The sequence below is a fragment of the Marmota marmota genome, unplaced genomic scaffold (assembly GCF_001458135.2).
Source record: "Marmota marmota marmota unplaced genomic scaffold, marMar, whole genome shotgun sequence".
In the NCBI taxonomy this organism is placed as follows: domain Eukaryota; kingdom Metazoa; phylum Chordata; class Mammalia; order Rodentia; family Sciuridae; genus Marmota; species Marmota marmota.
This window is the reverse complement of record NW_026000145.1, coordinates 466,431-493,666: the sequence shown is the minus strand read 5'-3', so window position 1 is coordinate 493,666 and position 27,236 is coordinate 466,431. Positions and strand designations below refer to the sequence as shown.

Sequence of the window (27,236 nt, the reverse complement as noted above, 5' to 3'; positions counted from 1 at the left end):
AGTCAGTGACGGGTATGATCCAATTGCAGTGGTATCAACCTAAGACAGGAGGCTGACACCTAGAGGTCAGTTTTTCCCATGACGGGTAAGAACCATATGTTGAATTGGACAACCTACCAGGCACGGTCCTTAAGCCACATTGCTTGTCATTTAATTAATCAGAAGGGTGGAGATGCTGAGAGCCATTGCCAAGTAGGTATGACGCATGGCATGACCCAGGTCATTTGCAGTGACATTGCATGTAAGGTGACCTTGCTCAAGGACCAGGGTGGATCCAGGTTTAGGGTGTATCCTGCTGGGATTAGGGAGTATCCTGCTCCTTGGGTTTAGGGTGGTTCCAGGTTTAAGGTGTACCCTGCTGGGAATAGGGTGTATCCTGCTGCCTCAGGCTCACCTGCTCCTTGAGTTCCCCTTGAGTTCTCATGAGATTCAGAGGGTATTTGAGATTCAGAGCCCAGTGGAGTGTGTGGATTTGGCCCAAAACGTGGATTTGGCCCAGAACATGGATTTTGCCCAGAAAGTGGATTTCGCCCAGAACGTGTTTGTAGAGTGCCGGGATGAGTTTGGGAATAAAGAGTTGCTGTTTGAATCTACAAGGTGTGTGGTGGCTCGAGATTTGTGCCCAGCCAGACTGAGGCAAGACAGGAGGCTGACGCATAGAAGTCAGCTCATCCGATGACTGGTAAGGACCATATGTTGAATTGGACAACCTAAGAGGCACGGTCCCTAAGCCACATTGCTTGTTGTTTAATTAACAGAAGGGGGGAGATGCTGAGAGCCATGGCCGAGTCTGTATGGCCCCTGGCATTTTGCCAACAGTATTGGTTGACAGGTGAGGCATTACTATCCACCTCAACCGCTACTTTTGAGTTCTTACGCTACTTTGTAGTTCTCGTGGGGATTCCCAGGGATTCCCCAAGAGTTCCCATTGGTTGGGGAAGTGTAGGAGGAGGGATTTCCGGGAGAGATATTTCTGGCTGGGGGTTCCTGGACGAGCAGCTGGCGTTCAGGAGAATTCCCCGGGAGCATGTGTGAAGTTTTTTCTTGCAGTTCAAAAATAAAGTTTGTTCCTGCTTCAGTGGCTCATGATTTGTGCCCAGCCAGACTGTGGCACCCCTGAACAAGAGGCTCATAACCTGCCAAGTTGTTTTGAGCTGGTCCAGACAGACATTTCCAGAGGCCCAAAAACAACTGTAGGGAGTGAAAATGGAAAGCTTATTGCCAACTTTTGGCTTCAGGCAAGGCCAGAAAATGAAATGGAAAGTGAGAGATGAAAAGACACTAATTCCTGAAGCCAGCTGTGCTTCAGTCAGAACTACCTACAGATAGTAAATGAAAATAAATTTGGGGTCAGGTGCAGTAGCACATGCCTGCAATCCCAGCAGATCTGGAGGCTGAGAAGAAGCACCCTGTGTTCAAAGCCATAACAAGATGTTAAGCAACTCTGTCTCTAAATGAAATAAAAAACAGGGCTGGGTATGTTGCTCAGTGAATGAATTTACTCTAAATATGCTAGCAATTTTTTACTGCATTAGATATACATGTTTGTCAGTGGATATACATTTGTAACCATTAATTTGTTTCTATTTTCAGGCTAATTATTTATTACTAGGTCTATAATGAATATTTTAAACCACATCAACAGAGATACATTTCTTGAGTGAGTAGAACTGGTATAGCTAGGATATGGATTCCAGTTTCTTGAGTGTCAGAGCAGGGATAACTTCTGATTGGCTACATGTACTAGTAGTTTGATCAGGCTGAACAGAATTTGATGGTGGAGATTGGATCACTGCTCATTTCTGTTTGTCTAAACTAAGAGTGGTTTATTGGGCCAAGCATTCACCAGAGCCCCTTGTGCTGGAGATGCAGGATGGAACTGATCCTCTGATGAAATCCTTATGCTTGTCCAGTGCACAGCCTTACCATTTGTTTTGGTAAGTTTCTGGCATAAAACACCTCACATGTAAATTTTATGGAAAAGTGGTGGAAATTTTCATATGTCTTGTGGGGACATCTCATACCTGGCCTCACAGACTGTGGATGATGACCATCCTAACCTGATAGACCATTTGGATGTTACAGTGAGAACCAAAGGTCTTTGTTACAGAAACTGGGTTCAACCTTCTCTCCTGGTGGTCCTAACCACTAGAGGGTCATGAAAAATACAGTCACAGCATTTAGCTTTATCTTAGCTTATCTTAGCTTTATCTTTTTGCTTTGTCTGAAACAGCTGGAGACTGCAACTCTGCAAATCATGAAAGTGTAGCTGGAGCAAGCTTAAGGTAGATAATGAGAAATTTTAAAATGTTTAGTGATAGAAGGTTGGTGCCATCAGGTAAACTAAGACAGCAAAAAGAACCCTCTTCAAACCTTATTTCTTGTAATTAAGTCAAAAAGATTTCACACATTTCATTCAGAATAGCAGGCATAAATTTATTGATAGAATAAACAGGAAAAGGGCACACTCTCATAGAAGATAATGGGTCCTCTCAGAGGGGAGAGAAAGAGTGTGCTTTTCTTGCACTCCAGTTTTATTGGATATCCTAGAGAAATTTCCAAAGAGTCCCACCTAGGCCTACCACTTGACTTTGAACTGACAGCTGAATAACATCAGTCTGTCCAGTCCCCACTGCCTTGATAACTAGGTCACTTTGGCCAATGCTACTGGTTTTCACTGGATTCTTAGCCATAAATTTTTGCAGATTTTAGAGTTAGGAATAAGTATCTTCATCTCCCTGGGTTTCTGAATTTGGTATGTGGAAAGAGTCACAAAAGTTTCCTTCTTCAGAGTAACATGGGTTCCTCTTATGGACATTATTTCTTACCTTATTTTTCCCTGCAGATAACAAATAGTTTGCTGATGAATGTGACATACTTTCTCTACTTAAGTCAGACAGGGCTGCAGGTTAATTTCTTCATGAAAAGAAAAGCATGTGGGGTTCAACACAGTGGGTGCATTTTATAGAATTATTCCCTGAGCCTCAGAATCCAACCACTCACATCTTCCCCTATCATTTAGCAAAAAGTAGTTTAGCCAAATTCATACTATGGTTGATCCTGGTCCCAAAGACTGGGCCCCAGAAAAACATCAGTTTCACCAGAGAACTGGATAGAAATGTGGGTTCTCAGGCTTCACCCAAGCCTTATGAGAATCAGATTGGCCCACAAATGAGACTCAGAGTGGCTCACAAATTTAATTTTCATAATCCATTCAGTTGCATGCATGGGGCTGACAATCTATGGTTTGGCCTCTAAGTTTAATCATGCTGAGGCTCAGGACCCTGGGGTAGATTATATATTCCACACAAAAAAAGCACTAGAATTTTTCTAATTTATTATTTTCTCCCCAGTGTTTTAAGCACAGTNAAGATTTTATATATATATATATATATATATATATATATATATATATATATATATATAATAACCTTAGTAACCTGCATCCAAAATTCTCTAGTTTCAGCCCTGGTGGACATACCTTGAGATCCAAGGGTCTGGCACAAAATCCCTACTGCTCAGGTGTTCAGGGAATCCTGTGGCAATGTCCCAATTTAGATGCACAAACACAACACCCACAGCTAATGGTCCAATCCCTCTAAATATTTTGACTTTTATCTCACTTCCAGAGATGAAAGCAATACCAAATCTGTTGTTTAAGAAGCTTAAAGGGGTTGAAGTTTTGGCTCAGTTGAAGAGTGTTCCACAAGCATGCATGTGGCACTGGGTTTGATCCTCAGCACTATCTACAATTAACATAAAAAATTTGTGTCCACTAAAACTAAATACCAAATATTTTGTATTTAGTTGGAGGTAATGGGAGTGAGGAGGAGAATTGCATGGAAATGGAAGGAGTCACTCATTGTTATACAAAATTACATATAAGAGGCTGTGAGGGGAAAGGGAAAAAACAAAAGAGAGAAATGAATTACAGTAGATGGGGTAGAGAGAGAAGATGGGAGGGGAGGGGAGGGGGGATTGAAAGGGGATAGGAAAGGCAGTAGAATACAACAGACACTAGTATGGCAGTATGTATAAACATGGATTTGTAACCAATGTGGTTCTGCAATCTGTACACGTGGTAAAAATGGGAGTTCATATCCCACTTGATTCAAATGTATGAAATATGATATGTCAAGAGCATTGTAATGTTTTGAGCAACCAATAAAAAAAGATGACCTACATCATTATCATCAAGGAAATAGAAATCAAAACTACAATGAGATATCACATTAGATAATCAAGAATGAATATAATTTAAAAGACAATAACAAGTTGTATTGGGTTAAACAGTAATCAGTGCCTGAGAAAGCTTGCCCTAAGATAAAAGGTCTCTAAAAAGAATACAGCCTCTACTTCCTTAGTAAGACTCCAATAGCAAAATAATTAAAACCAAGATTCAGTAAATGGGATGGACTCAAACTACAAAGTTTCTTCTCAGCAAAAGAAACAATCTGTGAGGTGAAGAGAGAGCCTACATCCTGAGAGCAATTTTTTACCACTCTAGGGTATATAAAGAACTCAAAACGCTAAGCACCAAAAAAACAAATAACCCAATCAATCAATTTGTCAAGGACCTGAACAGACACTTCTCAGTAGAGGATATACAATCAATCAACAAATATATGAAAAAATTCTCAGCATCTCTAGCAATTAGAGAAATGCAAATCAACACTACTCTAAGATATCATCTCACTCCAGTCAGAATGGCAGCTATTATGAGACCAAACAACAATGAGTGTTGGCAGGGATATTGGGGAAAATGTACACTCATACATTGCTGGTGGGACTGCAAATTGGTGAAGCCAATATGGAAAGCAGTATGGAGATTCCTTGGAAATCTGGGAATGGAGCCACCATATGACCCAGCTATCCCTCTCCTCAGACTATACCCAAAGGAGTTAAAAGCAGCATACTACAGGGATACAGCCACATCCGTGTCTATAGTAGCACAATTCACAATAGCTAAACTGTGGAGACAACCTAGATGCCCTTCAGTGGATGAACGGATAAAAAAAAAATGTGGCATATATACACAATAGAATTTTACTCAGCAATAAAAGAGAATAAAATCATGGCATTTGTAGGTAAATGGATGGTGATGGAGAAGATAAAGTTAAGCGAAGTTAGCCAATCCCAAAAAGAAACAAATGCTGAATGTTTTATCTGATATAAGGAGGCTGACTCACGGTGGGGTAGGGGAGGGAGAGCATGGGAGGGTTAGATGAATTCTAGATAGGGCAGAGGGGTGGGAAGGAAAAGAAGGGGGTAGGGGATTAGCAAGGACAATGGAATTAATGGACATCATTATCCAAAGTCCATGTATGAAGACACGAATTGGATGTCAACATATTTTATATACAGAGATATGAAAAATTGTGGTACATATGTGTAATAAGAAAAAAATAAAAAGAATCTCAAAAGGCCATGTTACTGCACTGTTAATATGATTGGGTAGACCATGGTTTTCTTAAATTAAGATTCTGGATAATGATATGCAGATCCCCACAGTTGCCCGATAAGAACACTAGATGGTGAATGTGTGAGGCGGACACTCTGCAGTTGGTTGCTGGCTTCTCTTGGTCACTCCCATCAGAGTCCCTGAAGTGTCCCCATGCTGAGGCACATTTTACTGCAGATTCCAGGAAGTGATATGAAGTCAGTGATATGTAGTCTTTGACTACAGGGATCCGTGTCCATAATATTGTAACAGGAACATTTTAAAGTGTTGAAAGTCCTCCTCCAAATACAGGAAAGGCTGAAAATTTCCCCACAGCCTGAAGTCCTGGTGGTGGCAGAGATATGGTCACAGGCCCTAAAAATACCAATCTAGAGGTGGAAAGTGGAGACAGGCTATTATCTTCTACTGAAAAGTATACTCTGGTTTTATAAACACCCAGAACATATTGCCTGCCTTTTTTTGATGTTTTAAAGTGTTGATTGGGAAGGTAACTGAGAAGGTGGGAAGATAACTCAAATTTGAATCTTGGGTTCAAGTCTAGCTCTTCTCCAGAATCTTTTGGGCTTTATCTGCTGCTGTGCTTCTTCTGTGACACACGTTTGCAGCAATGGCAGAAGAGACTGTATGCAACAGGAACAATGCCTGCACAATTTCCTTATCCCTGATGCACTGGCTCTCCTTCCCTCCCACCTCTGGCAGCCCTTTGTTTTCCCCAGCACTAATATGTTGAGGGTCTAAATGAAAGCAAGGGGCTTGGGTGCAACCCCATGACAAAGACCCAGTGGTACAGGTTACAGATGAAGTTGCCCTGGCCCTTTTCAGAAGCTTTATAAGTTTGACATTGTTGTAAGAGTGCCTTGGGTTTGTTTTAATCATGTATGGGGTGCTCACATAAACACATGCACAGACACAGAGAGCTACAGTTTTCTATAAGCAGTAGTGTAGAGCCATTTGGGAAGCTCCAGGGTTGGTCAGGAGATGAGGGTGTGGGAGGTGATGGAGAACATGGGAAAGAGACTTGTTTCTATTTGTGCAGGATGAAAAGATAAGACAGCAAAATAGGTTTATGGTTAGTATGTTATTATAATTTCAGTGAGCTTTACAGGGCACGGGCCATCCCTGGAATTCTGGTACCTGGACATGCTGTGATTAGATGAGACAAAGACTAATCTTGAATTATAGCAGCACAATAGGGAGAATATTGGTGGTATGGAAATTATATTGGTTAATCAGCACATAGAGAACAACTTGGAGAGATATCTGAATATCTCTAAGATTTAGCTATCTCCAGAAGGTCAAGACTGGGTGCAGTGGTCCATGCCCAGGTGCAGTGGTCCATGCCTGTAAAGTAAGTGATTCAGGGGACTGAAGCAGTTGGATTGCAAGTTCAAGGCTAGCCTGAGCAATTTAGTGAGACCATGTCTCATAGTAATTTTTTTTTAAAGCACATCTAGGGATCTTGTTCAGGTGTCATAGAATAGTTGTAGAATGCCCCTGAGTTAAATCCCAAGTACCTTCCTATGCCCCCTACATACACACACAGCCACCCCCCCACAAACACACAAGCAGTATAAGAAGTCATCCCCTTCAAGGTCAGCAAATCACCATTGTCCAAGAAAGAGAGTCCCAATAGTAAAAGGCCTTGGTAACACAAGTACTTTCCATTTCCAGAAAGAAAGAAAGTGACTCTTTAGGTGCTTCTAGCAGGCTTCTCTCTGCTCCCTCAGGCAAGGGCCTCTGTTTATGATCTTCTAGGGCACATGATTTATGGACCTTATGCAACCTTGTGGGTGACTGCAGAGCAGCAAGACTCCTTGTTTTAATGGAGTATCTACCAGTGAGGCATAAAGCTTGGCCAGCAGAGCAGAGAATTCTGATGCCAATCTACAGTCTCTCCTCTGTCCTTTGATCCTCAACTTGTCACCAGATAATACCAGCCTTTGGTGAGATTAGGATGTTTGGAACAAGGACAGACTACTCAAGTAGAGAGAAGAGAGAAAGGCCTGCATTTGCATAGCATTGCATCTCACTGGGGATTTTGTTTTCTCAGATGACACCTTGGAAGGGGAAAGTGAAGCACTGCACAGAATACTCTGCAATGTGCTGGATCAGAAGTCAAGATTTTTCTTGTAGATGGCAAGATAATGTCCCAGGCCACAAGGTCCGAAGTGGGGCTGCAGATTCTGATGGCCTGCATGTTAGTTGTGTGTGTGTGTGTGTGTGTGTGTGTGTGTGTGTGTTTGAATGCAGGTGAAGTGCTCAATGACTCACTGTGCATTCTTGGGATAGAAGAAGTGGAAAGACTACTTACTCAACGTGTTTCTGATAAGGAAGAATCTTGCCTGTTTTTCAAGCAGGGGCATCTGGCTCGACATTGAAAACTTTCCTGGGACTGGTAAGCTTTGGGAAGTATGGTAGAACCCTTTGACAGAGAGTTAGTAGCACCACAATAATAATAATTCTCCTGACTGTAGGCTTTAGGTTTCTTCTGATAATATTCTGTGCGTCTCCCTCTGCTCCTTTTTTTGTTTTTTTCCTCCCTTCCTCACCTACTGGAAGACAATCACTGTGCTTAAAACACTGGGGAGAAAATAATAAATTAGAAAAATTCTAGTGCTTTTTTTGTGTGGAATATATAATCTACCCCAGGGTCCTGAGCCTCAGCATGATTAAACTTAGAGGCCAAATACATTTTTTTGGTAAGGGGCTTGTCCATCATGATGATGTTTAGTAATCCTATTCCCTACCTTGAAAATCAGAAATGCCTCTAGAAGGCCCAATGTCCACTGGATGTGACCACTGATGTGGCTGAGATCTACTAAGCAGTGAGGCATGAAGCTAAGTCTACAACTGCAGTGGTGTTCGCATAGATGTCTTGGTGCCTATTTGGGGTCTGTTCAGGGTCTGCTACTGCTCACAGAGTCTGGGTAAGTGGGACTTGCAATGGTTTAGGGCACACCTGTTGTGAGAAAGTAATTGACCAGATGCCACCAAATAAAATCCCCATCAACACAGGCACCATCTTAATATTGTGGGATTATCATGGAGATATTTCTGTGACAGCAAAAGGAATTGAAGGTATCTGTGCTTTATAGCACTATGGTGATCACTCAGTAACTATAGCTATTATCATTTGGAAAAAAAAAAGTTGTTAAATGATGCAATTTTTCAGACTTACACAGAACAAAAACCAAGTCTGACTACCACAAAACCTGAGTATTTTTGATTTTTTTTTTTTTTTTGTACTTGGGATTAAACCTAGGTGCTCTCTACCACTGAGCCACATCACCAAATCTTTTATTTAGATTTAGGATCTTCCTAAGTTGCTTAGATTCTTGTGAAATCATTGAGGCTCATTATGAACCTGTGATCCTTCTTCCTCAGCCTCCACTGCTGCTTGGATGACAAGTGTGTACCACTGTGCCCAGCTGAAGACTGAGTCTTCCAGAATCTTGAGAGAACCTGAAGTACTGCAGTTGAAGAGATTTTCTCATACTTTATTAACTTTATAATATACCATATATATGAAAACAGAGCCACACATTGGATATAAAGACACACAGTGCTTCTCCTGGTCTGTCTAGTAAATGCTATAGTATGCTTAGGGATGGTAAGGGGTAGTGTGCTTCATTCTCATTTGTTCAGACCCTCTGGAGGCTCAGGGGCTCAAAGTCATGGATGGAGGCCCAGAAGCCTCAGGAATCATGGACAGGCCTCCTGCTGCCTATTCAGTGTAAGCATTCAAACCCACTGCATGTGTGGATTTAACAACAAGATGTATTACATTTCACTGTTCAATGTCTTTGTTTCTCAGCCACCTGATTTCAAATTTGTGAACTCTGAATTTGATGTAGAAAGCTAAATTATATCATGAAGGACATTTTAAAAGCCAGAAGTTTGGCAAAAAAAAAAATGAATGATTTTATGGACACCAAATTCTGAGTAAAATTTTGTATATAACTGCAGAGCAAAAGACATTGACTTCTGGGTGTAGTGGAGCATTCCTGCAATCTAAGTAGCTTGGGATACTGATGCAGGATAATTGCAAGTTCAAAACCAGCCTTAGCAAAAGTGAGGCCCTAAGAAACTCATTAAAATTGTGTCTCTAAAGAAATACAAAATAGGGCTGGGATGTGGCTTAGTGGTTGAGTGCCCCTGAATTTAATTCCTGGTATTTTCCAAAAATAAAATAAAATAAATAAAACATTGACAAAGAACTATGCTGTCCATCTGAGGTTATGGGGAAATTTTTGATGTGATCATAGACTTCAGTCATAAGACTGTTTTATTAATTTGTTGATTTGGTACAAAAGTGGGCTTTAAATCCAAAGGTAGCTTTTGAAAAAAAAAGATGATTTTAATTCAATCAATACAAAGGGACTAAGGACTGGGCAAGTGAACCTGGAGAGCTTCACAAGAGAAAAGAGATCCAAGGTTCCAACTGTACTCTTTGCCCACTTCCATGGGCTCTTGTGTCATGGCTGGTTGGGCAAAGGTGGAGTTTCATGCAGTAGGTTCTCAAAAACTATCTCCAGGCAATTGTAATTTTTCTTTCCAGTATGAAGTTTCTGGTGACCAATAAGGTGTGATCTCACAAAAAATTACTTTTACATTCTTTAGATGTGTGAGGATTGTTTCAAGTATGAATGATCTGTTGTCTGGTAACATTTGAAGCATACTTAACACTTTGCCACATTCTTTACATTTATATGGCTCTAATCTAGTATGGAGTTTTTGGTGAACAATGAGACTTTCCCTAATAGAAATAGCTTTTCCATATTCTTTGAATTTGTATAGTTTCTCCCCAGTATGAATTCTTTGGTGTTGAGAAATGTTTGATCTTTGATTAAAAAGCTTGGCCATATTCTTTACACTTGTATGGCTTTTCCCCAGTATTAATTCTCTGGTGTTGAATAAGGCATGATCTTTGATTAAAAGCTTTGCCACATTATTTTCCTTTGTGTGGATTTTCTCCCGTATAAAGTCTCCAGAGTTGACCAAAAAAAAAAAAAAAAAATGATCCTTACTTAGAAGCTTTGCCACATTACTGACATTTGTATGTTTTCACCCCATTATGAATTTTCTGGTGTTTACTAAGGTTTTATTTTTGATTAAAAGCTTTGCCACATTCTGTACATTTGTATGGCTTTTCTCCATTATGAATTCTCTGGTGCTGAGTAAGGCATACATTTTGATTAAAAGCTTTGCCACAGTCTTCACATTTGTATGGCTTTTCTACAGTATGAATTCTTTGGTGTTGAGAAAGGCTTGATCTTTGGTTAAAAGTTTTGCCACATTCTTTACATTGGTATGTCTTTTCTCCAGTATGAACTTTTTGCTGTTTACTAAGGTTTTATTTTTGATTAAAAGCTTTGCCACATTCTTTACATTTGTATGGTTTCTCCCCAGTATGAATTTTCTGGTGTTTAATAAGGTGTGAATTTTTATTAAAAGCATTGTCACATTCTTTACACTTATATGGTTTCTCCCCATATGAATTCTCTGGTGTTGAGTAAGGCTTGGTCTGTGATTAAAAGCTTTGCCACATTCTTGACATTGGTATGGCTTTTCTCCAGTATGAACTTTCTGGTGTTTACTAAGGTTTGATTTTTGATTAAAAGCTTTTCCACATTCTTTACATTTGTATGGTTTCTCCCCAGTGTGAATTCTCTGGTGTTGAGTAAGGTTTGATCTTTCATTAAAAGCTTTGCCACATTCTTTACATTCATATGGTTTTTCTCCAGTATAAATTTTCTGGTGATTACTAAGGTTTGATTTTTGATTAAAAGCTTTGCCACATTCTTTATATTTCCAGGTTTTCTCTCCAGTATGATTACGGTAGTCTTTTAAAATGTTTGAAAAACACTTAAAGACATTTTCACATTTCTTATATTTGTAATGTTTATCTTCACTATGAAGCATATGGTTTTTAGTAATGGATGAATTTTGAGTAAAATATTTTCCACATCCTTTACTGATAGAGGATTTATCACTGCTCTGATATACAATTGAGGAATCTTTAAATGCTTTTACATATTTTATTAGCTTATAGGGATTCCCTCAAATATTAATTCTCTGGTGTTTAGGAATTCTTGTATTTTTATTACAAGTGCTTTAACAAGCCTTATATCTGTAATTTGTTTGTTGATTATGAATGCTTGGATAAATAAATTGTGGGCATGGGTTAAAAACTTTCTCACTTTCACCATTGTAAAGCTCTTTTAAATGATCACATGGGAGTTTTCTAGGATTTAAAAAATAAGTAAATTTTAATGACTTTTACAGAATTTATATTGTTTTACACCAAAACAAATGTACTGAAAATTACCTAGGGTAGAGACATGTCTATAGGTGTTGAAAGATTTATCATAAATATAGAGGTCTCTTCAAGTATCTACATCTGCCATGGCTTAAATGATAAGACCATTTGTCTATACTGTATAGAAAATAGCCTCCTTATTACTTTATAAAACAGACAGATTAGAATACTGCAATTTTATATTAATGATCTGTACATTTTATCTAATATGCACTCATGAAGGGATTATTAAAAGCATTAAAAGATAACTGATTTTAAAGTATTTTATTACTGTTTTTATTTTTTTCATTAAAATGTCTATTTCTATTTTAATCTTACTTCTAAAGCTGAGCAAACTGGTTGAATTTTTATTTTCCTTAAGATATTTTTAAGGTGCAGCTTCATAATGGCCTGCAAATATCACATATATATGCAGTTTGATACATGTTTTTGCATTTGAAAATATTGTGTATTGTAAGTGATTCTACAAAAAATACTGATTAGTAAACATATTACAATTACAATAATGTGATTAGAAGTTTTAACCAAATAAAGAGTGACTGGCACAAGTTGAGCAGTCAGTCTTCTGAGATGTTTGTAATAATATAACCTGATGATTGTGTAATTTTCTTTATAAATAATCTTTACCTTTTTTCTCCATTAAAACAAATTTTCTGAACTTCCCTCTCTTTCAATGTCTATTTCTTGCTTAAAATTAAGCATTAACTGTCTTAGTATCCATACCTTCTCTTTATCAAGTTTTGCAAAAAAAAAAAAAAAAAAAAAACATTTTATTTCTTGTTCTCCTGAATATTTTTGGTTTTGATTAGAAGTCATACCTGAAAAAAATTAAAATAGCAAGTTATTCCACTTACTATACTAATATGAATATACTCTGCAAATATATAAAACTTTATTTTAATTAATTAATTTAATTATTTTTGCATTGCAATTCTTAATACACCATTATACAATAATTTACCATATCTCTGATTATATATAAGGTAGGTTGACACCAAATTAACATCTTTATACATGTATTTTGTATAATGATGCAAGTCCTTTCACCTTCCATGCTATTACCCTTCTCCCTCCCTTTTCTCCCACCCCTATTCCCTATCTATAGGTAATCTGCATCCCTTGTTCTCCCTCCCAACCCCATTTTGAGTCACCCCATTATATCAGAGAAGACATTCAGCATTTGTTTTTTGGGGATTGGCTAACTTCACTTAGCATAATCTTCTCTAATGCCATCCATTTCTCTGAAAATGCCATGAAGTGATTCTTTTTTTTATTGCTGAGTAATATTCCATTGTGTATAAATGCCACATTTTTTTATAAAGCTGGGGGGATAGCCAGAGAACAGTATGATTCAAAGCCATTATTACTCAAGAAATATATAGAGTTTACAACAATATGCTGATGAAAGTTGTGAAAAATTTGAAAATCATCTTCAAAATTTATAGCACCAAAGATGAGGACAATATTCAAACTGACTAATATTACCACAACAATTTCAAATCATAGCCCTTCATTTCAACATATTAGGACTCCACCTGTGACTCAAAGGTTGCAGAAAATGAATATACCTTATTTTTTTCTCTCTCTTTTGGGGATTGTTTCTTAAGATTGAAAAACAGGGCATTCCATCACTAAAATATTTCCAAAGATGTTTCTATATTTATACATTTTTTGAGACAGTTTATCACAAAGATGCTAAAATTCATTTCAAACTTGCATTCCACTGCCTCAGCTTCCCAGTTATATGGAATTACATTTATATATCATTGCACATGACTTGTTTTTGTTTACTTTGTAACTTCCAAATATTTTCCAAAATGACTATAATGATCTAGTTTAAAAGATTTTAAATAGAAAAATCCCAATGAAAATAATAGCCCATAAAATAAAGTATATTATCAACTCAAGGAAACAAAGAAATTTAATACTAGTAATTGAGAGTTAGAAAGCTGATATTGTTAAATATCTAAGCAATGCCAAATAATCACTTGAAAAATCTTTAATAAAATAAAAACAACATATAAAGTTAAAAGACATTGAGAAAAAAATAGCAACAGAAAAAGTAGAAATTATATAATAAAAATGTTTTTTAAACAATGTCTCAGGCTGGGGGTACAGCTCAGATGGTAGAATGTTTGCCTCACATGCAAAAGATGTGGCTTAATTCCTGGCACCACACACACACACACACACACACACAGCCTCACACATCAGAAATTTGAAGAATATATTAAAGGTTAGAGTTAATTAAAAGACAGAGGTAGTGTTGGACAATGTGGTGTATGACTATAATCCCAGCATCTGGGGAGGCTGAGGCAGAAGGATTATGAGTTCAAAGAAAGACTCAGCAATGGTGAGGCACTAAGCACCTCAGTGAGACTCTGTCTCTAAACAAAATACAAAATAGCTGGTGATGTGACTCAATGATTGAGTGTCCCTGAGTTAAATCCCCAGTACCAATAAATAAATAAATGACAAAAGTTAATAAATTTAATATCAAACTTTTAAACTCTTCAAGAAAAAATAATTTGATATGACTAAGAAAAAGATAAATTTTAATTACAAAGATATTCTTTTATGGTTAACTGTTTATTCCTTTGCAGAAGGCTTCCAGAAAAGAATCAGAGTATATAGATATGTATGTTGAGAGAAAAAGAAATATAAACCTAGAATACTTTATCCACAATTACCACTTTTTAAACTTTAGAAAAATACAGGCTTTCAAGACATATACATATTCAAAAAATTCTTTACTTCTTGGCCTGTTCTAAGAGAAATAATCAATGGTATCTTTCCAATAAAATAAATCTGCACAACAAAAATTATATAAAATTTGAAAGCTTATGTGGAAGGGAAAAATGTATACAAATATATGTTTTATTTTACTTTCATTGTTGTACATAAAACATTTCTTACTACTATAGAATTTGGAAAACTAAAACATGAAAATTATCATAAATCTTTGTTAATTAGCATAAGTTAGAAAAGTGGGTGTGAAATTAATAACAAATCATAGAAACACATGTAAAGACACTGATTATCTTAGAAAACCAAAGTAAATTCGTTTTAAAACATAGTGCAAAGTAAGTACTTTATTTTTTTAATTTCTTCTTTAGTTATTCATGACAGTAGAAAGTATCTTCACATATCATACATTCATAAAGTATAACTGCCTATTCTCCTGGTTGTATATTTTGTGGAGTTATATTGGTTGTGTATTCTCATAAGAACATAAGAATGTTATTTTCAATTTATTTTACTGTTTTTAAGTACTCTTATGTAATTCCAAATAATGACAAAATAAACATCAAAGATAAAAATAGGAAAAAAATAAAATATCACTATAAAACCTATGAACTACAAATTAAGGTAGTTTTTTAACAGTAGAAAATAATTATAAGTAATAAACAAAACTTGAAAACTACAGAAGTAAGTTCTTCCTCATCAGTAATTTAAGTACAAATAAACTATTTTGAAAAAACAACTAATCAGAACACAATGTGATTAACAAGATTAAACCTAAAAATATGTTAACTATTTCATATGTAAATCTATAGAAGATTCTGTTAAGATATAACGTCACAAAAGACTTAAAAACAAAAGGATTTAACAAATATTACATTCAAAATTGCAAAAAATGATAATACTATATAAATAAGAGACAAAGTAGATTATTATATAAAAATAAGTATGAACAATACCTGGAATACAATCACAATAAATATATTTGTAACTCAGAACATATTTTTTTTATAGAGAGAAAGAAAACACACAAAAGAATTTAACATCACAGAAAGCAACAAAGTAATAGTAGGAGACATCAATCCCCAATTAATGCAAAGAAAAAAATAGCATTGCATTAGTACCCAGGGAATAAAAAAAAGTTCAAAAAGCATTAAAAACTAATTAGATTTACAGAGGCAATCTTCTCATTAGTATATGGAATATTATTCCAAAGCGATCAGGTTAAAAGCACAAAACAAATGTTAAAGATATTAAAATATTGAAGTTGTTTTCTAACATAAAATAATGAGTTGGAAAGCAAAAGTGAAAATGATATCCAAAATTTACGAATATGATTTTAAAGCCAAATTCAGCAATTAAGCAAGGCCCCAAGCAACTTAGATGGACACTGTTACAAAATGAAATATAAAAACAGCTGCCAGCCAGGCATGATAATACACACCTGTAATTCAAGCAGGTTTGGGAGTCTGAGACAGCAGGATTATGAGTTCAAAACCAGCCTCATTAAAAGAAAGGTGCTAAGCAAATCAAGGAGATCATGTTTCTAAATAAAATAAGTAATGGGGCTTGGGATGTAGCTCAGTAGTCAAGTGCCCCTTAGATCAATCCCCAGTAACCTTCCCAAAAAAGGGCTGTCCATATGGCTTAGTGGTTAAGAACCTCTGCTTAAAAAAAAAAAAAAATCTATAGCACCAAAAATAATCTAAGCAGTCTATGTAATATAAAACAATCAATATTATTTTTCTGTAAACAAACAAGTTATTTGGACAATTCTATGGAATATCCTTTGTGCATCAATAACTACACATATTAAAAAATTAAAACTGCTTCCTGATATAAAAATAATAAAAGCTACAATATTCAATAGACTTTGAGAGTAATTGAGAAAGTCATGAGTAATAAAACTGAAAGTACATCAATGAGCCCTCAACTTGATAGTCAAATTAAAATATATTTACAGATCTATTCTCATTAAAACAACATTCAATAGAGATCAATGTGGCAAGCCAACCAAATATCATTTTACATGACTACATGAAGGCAAGTTGGAATGAACTATGGAAAGTCTTCAAACTTTTCAAAGATAAGAATTTATATAATATATACTTTTAGTATAGTGTGTTAAGTGAAATAGTAATTCACAAAAAACAAATACCAGGTAATTCTACTTATGAAAGATATCTAATATAGCCAAATAACAGACCAAAAGGAATGGCATCAGGGATGAAAAGATGAGACAAAGCAGCACTTGTTTGAAGGAAAATATGAACTTACTTTTTATGTGATACAAACTTTCTAGAAATGATGTTACAAAAAAATTTGAATGAACACTACTGACCAGTAAATTTAAAATATATAAGATAGTAAGTTCAGGAAAGTTTTGATCATAATTACAAATTTGACAAATATATAAAAGTTAAAAGAATTGTAAAAATCTTTATGGTACCTTTAAAAAGCTAAAGTCTTACTCCTAGACAAAAGAACAGATTCATATATAGAGAGGTGATGAATATGCCATTAATTCTAGCTACTTGGAAGGCTGAGACATGGAAATACAATTTCAGCTTTAGCCACTTAGCAAGAGTCTATTTTAAACTAAAATTGTGTGTTATTTGCTTCATTGATTTCTACCCAGTTGATATGTCTACTATTAGTTTTCTCTTCAAATCCCAAGGTTATTTTTGGGGGGACAGATAGATGACAAAAGATTACTTAGAGAGAGCAAAATTTTTTGATGGAAAATAACATATGTCATATTTTGTTATTTCCTTGGTAACTACAGAAGTCTTTTTAATGTTGTCCTTACTAGGAAAAAAAAAGAAAATACCTTATAAGATTCTACACAATTATTTTTCCAAACTTTTTTTTTCCAGACAACAACACTAAAATAATTTGAAACCATTTTCGTTCTCTACATTGTGACCACTACTTAGAAAAGATGAATTAAACATAAAAAGAAAAATCTTTAATATTTTTTTCTACATAAACAAATGTCAATCTTTGTCCTAAAAACAAGAATCTAAAACTTTTTTTATGCAGAATAGGAATTGCCATAAGACACTCTAAAATGTTAAAAAATTAAACCGTGGTTTTGAATTAGAAATTATGACTTAAATTTAGGCTCCCCAATAAAGAGTAGGTTTCTACAGATCTCTAACATCACATCTCCATATAAAGTCTGCTGAGAAGGGTCCAGACATTTCCATTCCTCTTCAAAGAAATCAATGACCACATCCCTTAATGTCAATGGTTCCTGAAATAAAAATGAGTAAATACATATCACATAAACCATATGATTAATGACATAGTATTTAGTTTCATACAAATTGTAATGAGAAATAAAAGTGGTGGTTTTTACATATGGCAATGACCTCAACCATTCAATAAGATATATTTTTGTGGTGCTGGGGATTGAACCCAGGGCCTTGTGTATGCAAGGCAAGCACTCTACCAACTGAGCTATATCCCCAGCCCTAATAATTAGTTACAAGCAGGAAAATTGGTGGATAAAGTTGGTATAATGGAACCCAGGGGGAAGCATATGTGAAGCAAAACACTGAAGCAAAGAAGTAGAAAAAAATCCAACCTAATCCCAAAGGATGAATTATAGTTGCAATTAGTTATTGAATATTCAAAAGAAGCAAAATCAAACAAAGCAATGATACTTGACACATGCACAGCAAAATTATAAGTAATAACTTTACTCACATGACAGTGGTCACCTCAGTGTGTAGAAGACATATGAGATCACTAAAGAAACATCAGTCTTCCAACATTCCACATATTTATTTGAATGGTAATCTCCAAAGTCTATTTGTCATTATTTAAACATACCATAAAACAAGTACTGTATTTAAAAATTACTTTTACTTCTTCAGACCACAAGATCACAACTCACTTCTAAAACAATAGAATTAAAATTTTAACTACCAAACTACTACAAAAAAAAAAAAAACTTAGGTACTTGGGGCAACTTGAATTACATGGCAAAAAGTTATAAAAACAACAATGAAAAAGGAAATTAAATGAATAGACTGTTACTCTCTCAGTTCATAAGGAAACTGACATCTACATGCTCAAGATACTTATTCTGATAAAAAAAACCCACATATGCATGCCAGCTTCTTATAAATTAATAAATCAGGAAGACGAAAATTGAAAGCTTGAATAGAACATAAAAAATGTCAGAGAAAAATTGGACACTATATAGGACATTTTAGGAAATAACTGGTTGAAGATACTACCTCCAATTTTTCTGTTCTGCTATAGTAGTTAACATCCCCCTTCCCATTATGATTTAGAAGATCCTCACTATTTTAAACATGCTGATTCAGATAGTCATTCTGCATATTTACATTTTTTCATCAAAATATTTAATTGAACACTTTTACACTCAGGGGTAAGAACAAAATATTCGTTAAAAAAATGAAGCTTACGTTTCTTCTCTATGTGAAACCCTTAGAATATTGAGCCATCTCATGTCAGCCCAAACCAACATACAAACATTTTTCTTAAAATTCATAAGTATTCATTAGCTTCATGGTAAAGGATCCTTCATTTGGAATTTTTATTTATTATTATTATTATTTTTTGGTACAGGAACATTCTACAACTAAGATATATCCTAGGCCTTTTAATTTATTTTTTCCTTTTGAGACATAGTCTCACTAAGTTGCTACACTAAGCTTGAACTTTGATCTTTCTTTCTCAATCTCCAGGTAGTTGTGATAACTGGCTTGTCTTAATGTTCCCAGAAAGATATAAAAGTACAAACCTCCTTTGGTCCACCTGTTTTCACCTTCTATTTTTGCTTTTTCTTCTAAAAACAAGCCCTTGACAGCCTAAGATTTTAGATGCATCCTTATCTTATGTTTGATGAATTTAAAGTATTGCAGTATAGATTTAGACAAAAAAAAGCTGCTTATTACCTATCTCTAAATTTTTTCCAAACTGATATTATAGAAATAGCTCCACAGCAATGAACACTATAGCTACAGATAGAATTGATATCTTACTTAACCTTCAATTATGTTCTTTTACAGGCTAAAAAATTGATCTTAGTTTGAATACAATTTTATTCTAAAATCTGCCTCTAACTTTTCTGTTTGGAAACTTTTTTATCTTTCAAATATTAGTGATAAATTACATTTCATAGGTAATGAAATGTTAAACAAAATGATAAATTCTCCATCCACCATTTTATTTACTTAAATATTTGGTTACCACTCCAAACTTGAGGCACTACATTATGTCTTCCAGTTAGCATAGAGTGAGTTTTCTTTGAAGACTTCTGCACAAACACACTAGGAATTTTTTCTGAATTCTTGGTACAGATTATTCTCCTTTCAAATTCTGGCACCTTACAATCAGTCTTACCTAGATGAATAAGAAAAGGGAGGACAAAATCAGTGAGTCTGAGCAGCAATGTGTTTCTGGGGAGCTGAACTAACATTTGGGAAAAATATTATTTTTATTCCAATATTCAATCTATTTAGATGAAACCTATAAAAATATTCATGTAATCTCTAGAGTATCTAGAGTATCCAGCTAGTCCAACAAGGTGCTCCATTTCCTGACCACAAGCTGATCTGTAGGAAAGGAGGATTACACACAAGATGGTATTCTCTTGGTAGCTCAACAAGCATGGAAGCTTGTGGGCACCTAGGGTCAACTTCATGTAATTTTTACACCATGGCTACTCAAAGACATGGCAGATACTGAAGAGACATCACACTCTAAAGTTTCTTAAGGGGGCCTTAAACTTGTGGTCTATGCTTATGAAAGGCAAATAAACAAAAGATCAAAGATTTTTTTTTTAATTTAAATGCCAAGGATTAAACTCAGGAGTGCCTGCACACTTAGCAACATTCCCTTTCCCTTTATATTTTTTATTCTTAATATATTGATCCTCTTGCTTCAGCCTACTAAAATGCTGAGATTATGAACATGCATCTTCACACATAGCATTAGGTACAAATACTTTTTTAAAGACTTTAATGTTATAATAACATGTTCCTCTCATGTGAAAGCACAACCACACACATGCACACATACATCCAAAACTAAGAAGAAAAGTTGATTTAAAACTCTGTGTTATTTGAAATGTTCCAGGGAACCATACTTCATAATATAGTGAATTAGCTGAGAAAAGATGAAGTTTTGGAAAATCATGCTTACCACACATTTGGAAAATGCACTTAAAAATGAGTGCCACCTGGTAAAGAAAGAGAAACTGAAAACTCCTTGGACCACTGCTCTAACCAAATGTGAATTATTTACATGAGTCAAAATTCTCATGTCCTGATTCTGTCTTTAACATCCACTCTAAAGGGGTGTAGGCAAGAAAATACAGAGTTGGATTCAGGACAGGCAGAGTTCACCAATCTGCCAGAGGACAAAAAGTAGAATCCTGACTGTTAACCCCATTCTTAGAGCCAGAGGTATCAGTATATTGAGCTCTATCTAATTTAGACTAGGGTTAAAATATTACAAAGGTGACCTCAGGAAAGCCTAGGTTCTAACAATTAGTTCTTACTACTGTTACTCAGCCCCTTTCTTCTGTTTCATAATGCCCAGTCCTGCAGACTTATTATTTTTTAAAATACTATAGACCCTGAATGTTAGAGGAAAAGGGCCTGTGACAGAGTCATCCAGGCATCACAAAACCTGGAGACGAATCAAGATATTTGCCTGAGACAGAGATGAATTGCCTCCCAGATTTTGAATTCTACTCTCTATTCTTTGGTTGTTGCTCTGATTCAATAATTATAACCCAAATCACTTCTGACTGAATAATTTTTACCTGATTATAAAAACTACTAAGCTCAGATCCCTCTGCCTCTGAGTGTAAGGTGGAACAATTTCAACTCAGGCCAAAGGACCCAAAAATAACAAAATATTAATTATATTCCTTCTTAGTCAGAGCTTTCTATGTTGAAGGAGACCTGGCTATAAAAGGGGACATGAGTATTTATTTATTTATTCATTTTTTAAACATCTTAAGAGAATTTATTTGGAAAGTAGGACATAAAAATTACCATTTAGAATGTTAACAAAATTAGAAAAAGTTAAACTACAGAAAAGAAGGAAGAAAAACTTAAGTTGGCTTAATGGTTATTATCATATATATAAGAGAATTAAATATTTCATGCAAAGAAACATTAAAGAAGTGTATGGGAATGTTTACAAAAAAGAACACAACAAATATATTTTTTTTAATTTACATAAAAACCTGTACATAAATGGAAAAACAAATTACATAATTTACAAGAAATGTTTTACAGGTTTCGGTAATTTACAACTTAGTATATTATGCATAAATTTGCAGCACATCATATATTGTTTACTTTTCTGATTCAATGTTAAAAGAATTTAGACACGAAAAAGCATAGATCTGACAAGGATAATACAAGAGACAGAGTAAGACAACTCAAGTTGAAATTAACCCCCAAACTAAAGATTTTCTAAACTAGAATATAAAAGCATCTGTTTTTGTTTGTTTGTTTCTTTGTCTGTTTGCTTTTTGGTACCAGGGATTGAATCTAGGTCCTTTTGCATGGTAGGCAAGTGCTCTACAATTGAGCTACATTTCCAGTTGCCAAAATATCTTCTAGATACTCTGTGGTCATTAACTGAACAGAATTAATACAAATGCCATTCAACTTCAATTAAAATGTCAGAGTTCTCTGTAGTTCAAATTAAAAAAGAAAATGTACACAATGTATAAAAATGATAAAACCATTTTAATATTACTTATAGTCTAATGCCATTAATCATATTTGGAACAAGGAGATTAGGGTATTGGTGTTAGGTCTATAAAGTTAGCTTTTCCTTCTAAATGTTGTAAACTATAAGGGGCCACTCAGGAAAAAAGTGGCAAACTTCAAAATGGATTAATATCTGTGGGAAATCCTGCTAGGCTATCTAGACGACATTCTGACATGATGTAAAGCTAAAATAATCTCAAACTATTTTTCTTGGATATACCTTACAAATCATGTAAGAGCTAAATGTTTCCTTTGAAAGCAACTGGAAGTTTTTGTACTGCAATATGTGAAAGATGCTTAGAAGTAGCAACAAAACAAAACAAAATATCCTAGAATTGAATTATTTGCATATTTAAACAATTCAAAAATTTTTATTTTTAACCTTACTTTGTAGAAATATATATTTCTCATTACTTCTTTTAAACAAAAAATTAATGACAGTTTTTACTATAAGATCTGTAAGAAAAATAATCTTTGACAACAAAAGGAGCTAGAAAGTAAGTCAAGATATTTTAAATTTTCTTGGGATATAAGTATTTAATGTTGAATATAATGTTATATCAATTATCAGTGACAATAATGCCAACGACAGATTCACAAATGCAAATAATATAGTGGGAATTACTTTACGTTTTTGGTTTCATAACCTTCATACTCTGGCTAAATGAGGCTTGTTTGTTTGGTTCCAAGGATAGACACCAGTGATGCATTACTGAGGAACATCTCCAGTTGTTTTCAAAATTTATTTATTTTTTGTCAGAATGTCACCAAATCTTTGAGGCTGGCTCTAAGCTTGTGATTAACTTTCTTTATTTTCCTGAGTCATCAGCATTACAGGTATGCAACAACACCCAGCTAATGTTCAGAAATTTTGATACACCTAGATTTTAGAAAAAGTAGACAATCTTCTATAGCATCATAGTTGAAAGAAATAAAATGAAAAATATATGTGTAACTGAACTTTTAGAAGTCATAAGTAAAACAAATAAAATAAATAATTATAATAATTTATAAATAAATTTCTATGAATTCTTTAATTTATCACAAAATTGTCACTTCTTAATAATTTAAGAATTACAACTCTGCTATAGAAAAATAATTATTTTTAGCTTTATATCCTTTACTACTTTTTACTATTCAAACACTTTCAAGAACACTTAAGTTTTTTTTAAATAGGGAATAATTTGGGTAAATCTATTTGGACTATGTTTTGAAAATGAAGCTAAATGATTCACTTTTATTTCTCATCATGAGATAACAGTAAAAATGTACATAACACAAAGTATACCTAGAACTTAATTTGTTATTTTTCTTTGGTGTTCATAGTCTACTTACAATTTTTAACCTAGACCAATCCTAGACATTCTTTTCATGAAAAAGTTTCTTGATATGAAAGCAAGAGAACAAGATAGATGTACTGAAAAAAATATTTCCTCCACCAGCAGTTTGATTAACACCTGAAGATATAATAAAATTATCCTTTTATTTTTTTCAACATGGCAAATCTGTTCTCTATAAACCCCCACAAGAAATTCTGAAGTGGACAAATCCACACAGCACACAAGAAAACCACACAGAGCTAATGCATTTTCAACTGTGAACAAATGGATCCCAGTTCTGGCTACAGTGTACAATCAACTGTAGTGTCTCTTAAATTAAAAAAAAAAAATACATTAAAACAATGTAATTCATATCCCTGGAATCCATATCTCTGGAAAGGAACCCAGGCTTCAGTGTTTATGAAAGATTGGATAGAAATTATCATGGGTAGTAAAACTAAAAACCACTACATTAAATTAACATTTTTTGATGAATGAGTTACCAAGACATATACGATATGTACTCATGACTTTGGTCACCCAATTTGTCAGTTTTTGTTTGTTTTGTTTTGTTCTTAGCTATAAAAATACTTGTGATAATCAACTAACAAATAGAAACATCTTATTTTTAATCAAAGTTCTGGAGATTCCTGTAGATGAGTGCTTGATATTATAGCTTTATGTTTGAGGTGAGTGAGCATATTATGGTGGGAGCACATGGCATTAAAAAAGCACCAGGTGTCAACACTTCATTTCAAGTACATACTCTATAATGAACTAAACAATTACTAATATGCTTTGTCCTTGTAAAGTTTCCACTAAATAGAACAACCTTGGCAACAAACCTAATACATGGACCATTATGGAGCAGTTATCCAAACCAGAGCACCTGTATTGTATTATTGATATTCTTTGCATACACTTATTTTTGATAGTCATTTTCACCCATTCAACTAAGTTAAAAATTACTGAGAATACACAAGGCACAGGATACAGTGCCTTGATCATAAACCACATCATTTTATCAAATAATTTAATTAAAGAAAATTATTAAAGAAAATGTGTTAAGCCATGTGTTGTGCTGCATGCCAATAATCCTACAATGAAGTTGTCTGGCACTGCTGGATTGCAAGTTGAATTACAGGCTTGAGGTTGGGTAGCAGTAAGCGGCAAAGTGTTACTTACTACCGTTGCCTATACTGAAAAGGAAAATGAATTAAAAAAAGTTTATTAAATTGTTGCTGATATTTTTTTTAAAAACACTTATGTCCAAGTATTAAAACATGTAAAAATACCTGAGAATATTAAAATATTAAAATAAAAAGTGAACTAATTTGAGATTTATACTGAATTGCAAATTGTTGTTAGTATTCTTTTATACCTAATTATTTAACAAACATATCTGTAAAAATTTCCATTAAAGTATGATGAACACATAAAAACACATAAACATTTATGTAAAGATTCAGAAATTATTCAAAAGTAAACACATTTTGAATCAGCCTTGCTCAGGACAGACTAAAACAGTTTTTCCATCTACAGACCCAAAAAACAAAGAGGTTCCTAATAACCAGCATGGGAATGTTTTATCACATAAATGTAAAGTATATATAAGTAAAGTGAATATTTTACCAGTTACCCAGAATTTAATACCTACTTATTATATGCCATTTTGATTGTTTTCTATGTTTCTACCTATTTCCCAACATAGATGAACCCCTCTCCTTGTATAGATATTTTTGGTGAGGTCATATGTACATCTCCTGAATGTCATAGAAATACATTATTTTACTTTTAACAAATAGAATGTTAAAATAAAAACTTTCAGTGCTTTTAAGCACAGAATATTTACAGCATCCCCCCCAAAAACATTTTCTTTTACATGCAACTTTTTGTTCTCAGAAAGATGTTAGTGTAATGGATTATAGAACTATATTTGTATTTTGCCTGACATCATGCAATATAATTTAAATACAGCTGCTGAACTATTCAGTATCTGTGACAGTCAATAAGCATGTGTGCATCAGTGAAGTGCTCCTTTGTATTGGTGACTGCTTTTGTATTTTTTGGATGCACTACAAATTGTTAATTTCAACATTCAAGAACATTTGAGTTATTTCTTATTTTGGACCATTAGGACTAATGAGGCCATCAATAATTTTAAACAAATAATTATTAAACACAGCTTATTCTTTACTAGTATTTCAATGACACTGCATATTATTTTTACTGGTTGCTATGAAGATTATAATTTCCATCTTACCATTTCATTTAGAGTCAGTATTATATAAGTTTACTAAATTTAAAATAATAATCTTGCCACAGACTGTTTGTCTTCTTGTACCCTTTGTGCAACTATTATAAATGTTTATGTACAAAATATACATCCCAAAATACACGGTATAATTTTTGTAAAAAAACATAATTATTATAAAAGAAAGAGAAACAAGCATCAATCATAAGATTGCTAATATATGCTAGCTATGATGATACAAACCTATAATAATTTCAGTGACTTGGGACAATGAGGCAGCAGGATAACAAATACAAATATTACCTCTTTTACTTAGCAAGGTTCTAAGTCACTCAGAAAAATAACATCTCTAATAAAAATACAAAAACAGCATAGGAGCTCAGGATGTGGCTCAGTGCTTAAGTGTACCTAGGTTCAATCAATGGTACCAAAAAAAAAAAGAAAGAAAAGATTTGTAATATATTATAAAACTTAGGCAGTGTGGTAAATCTTTGAAAATAATGTAGCAAATCCAGAATGTAGCAGATAATATGGAGAAATAATTAAATATTATTAGTGACATTTTGTCTACAATATTAGTAGATATGTAGGTTTTGGTAAATTTTATCTCCTATGTGCCACATATTTCTATGTACAAATTTTCAATGTCATAATTTATAGGCTGAGATACCATTTAAATAACAGGATACATTATTCTTTAAATTGATTGTTTTATGTTCTACATGATACATTGCTCTCAGCTTTTTAAAGTTTCCGGAAAGTGAATTCAGAAATCGTTTCAAAGTTACTGAACACTATACAATAAGAACTATAGAGATCCTTTAATACCCCTGATGAAAACTCTAAGACATTTTAAAGATGAGAAAACAGTTTTATGTGAACATTCTGAATGTAAGTCTTCATTCTCAAATTTTTATCTACACAATGATAGCACACTTTAGATAACATCCATTCAGAAATTCACCACATTATACACATTAATCAGAAGCCAAAGTGCATATGATTTGTTGACTTTTTTATTTCATCTATTTTTTTTCTATTTTACACCCTTCAATTTTGATGACCTTGAAAGTATTTACTTTTTAAGCTCTGTTATTGCTAATTTGGGGAAAGAACAAAATTAAAATTGCAAGCTACACAAGGAAGCTACTTTGTATATACCTTACTTTCACCATGTTAAAAACATTGGTGAGAATCTTAAAAACTTACATTTCAAAAACATAAAAAAAAACAAGACCACCAAACAGACAGAAATACATCCACTTAGTGAAAGAAGTGAAAGAAACATAAACCACTAAATTCCCTGTTCTCAGTTAAGTAGATGACAGAAGCAATAAATAATTCTTTCATATATATATATATATATATATAT

General features: G+C 34.1%; 1 long non-coding RNA gene across 1 annotated transcript; it reads right to left on the bottom strand.

Moving 5' to 3' along the window:
* Positions 1-17,209: 17,209 nt before the first annotated feature.
* LOC125611456 lies at positions 17,210-21,156 on the bottom strand. The gene is made up of 2 exons (XR_007341637.1): positions 18,234-21,156; positions 17,210-17,778 (listed from the first exon to the last, which is right to left on the bottom strand). It is a non-coding gene; the product is annotated as an uncharacterized LOC125611456 (long non-coding RNA).
* Between the last annotated feature and the right edge of the window lie 6,080 nt (positions 21,157-27,236).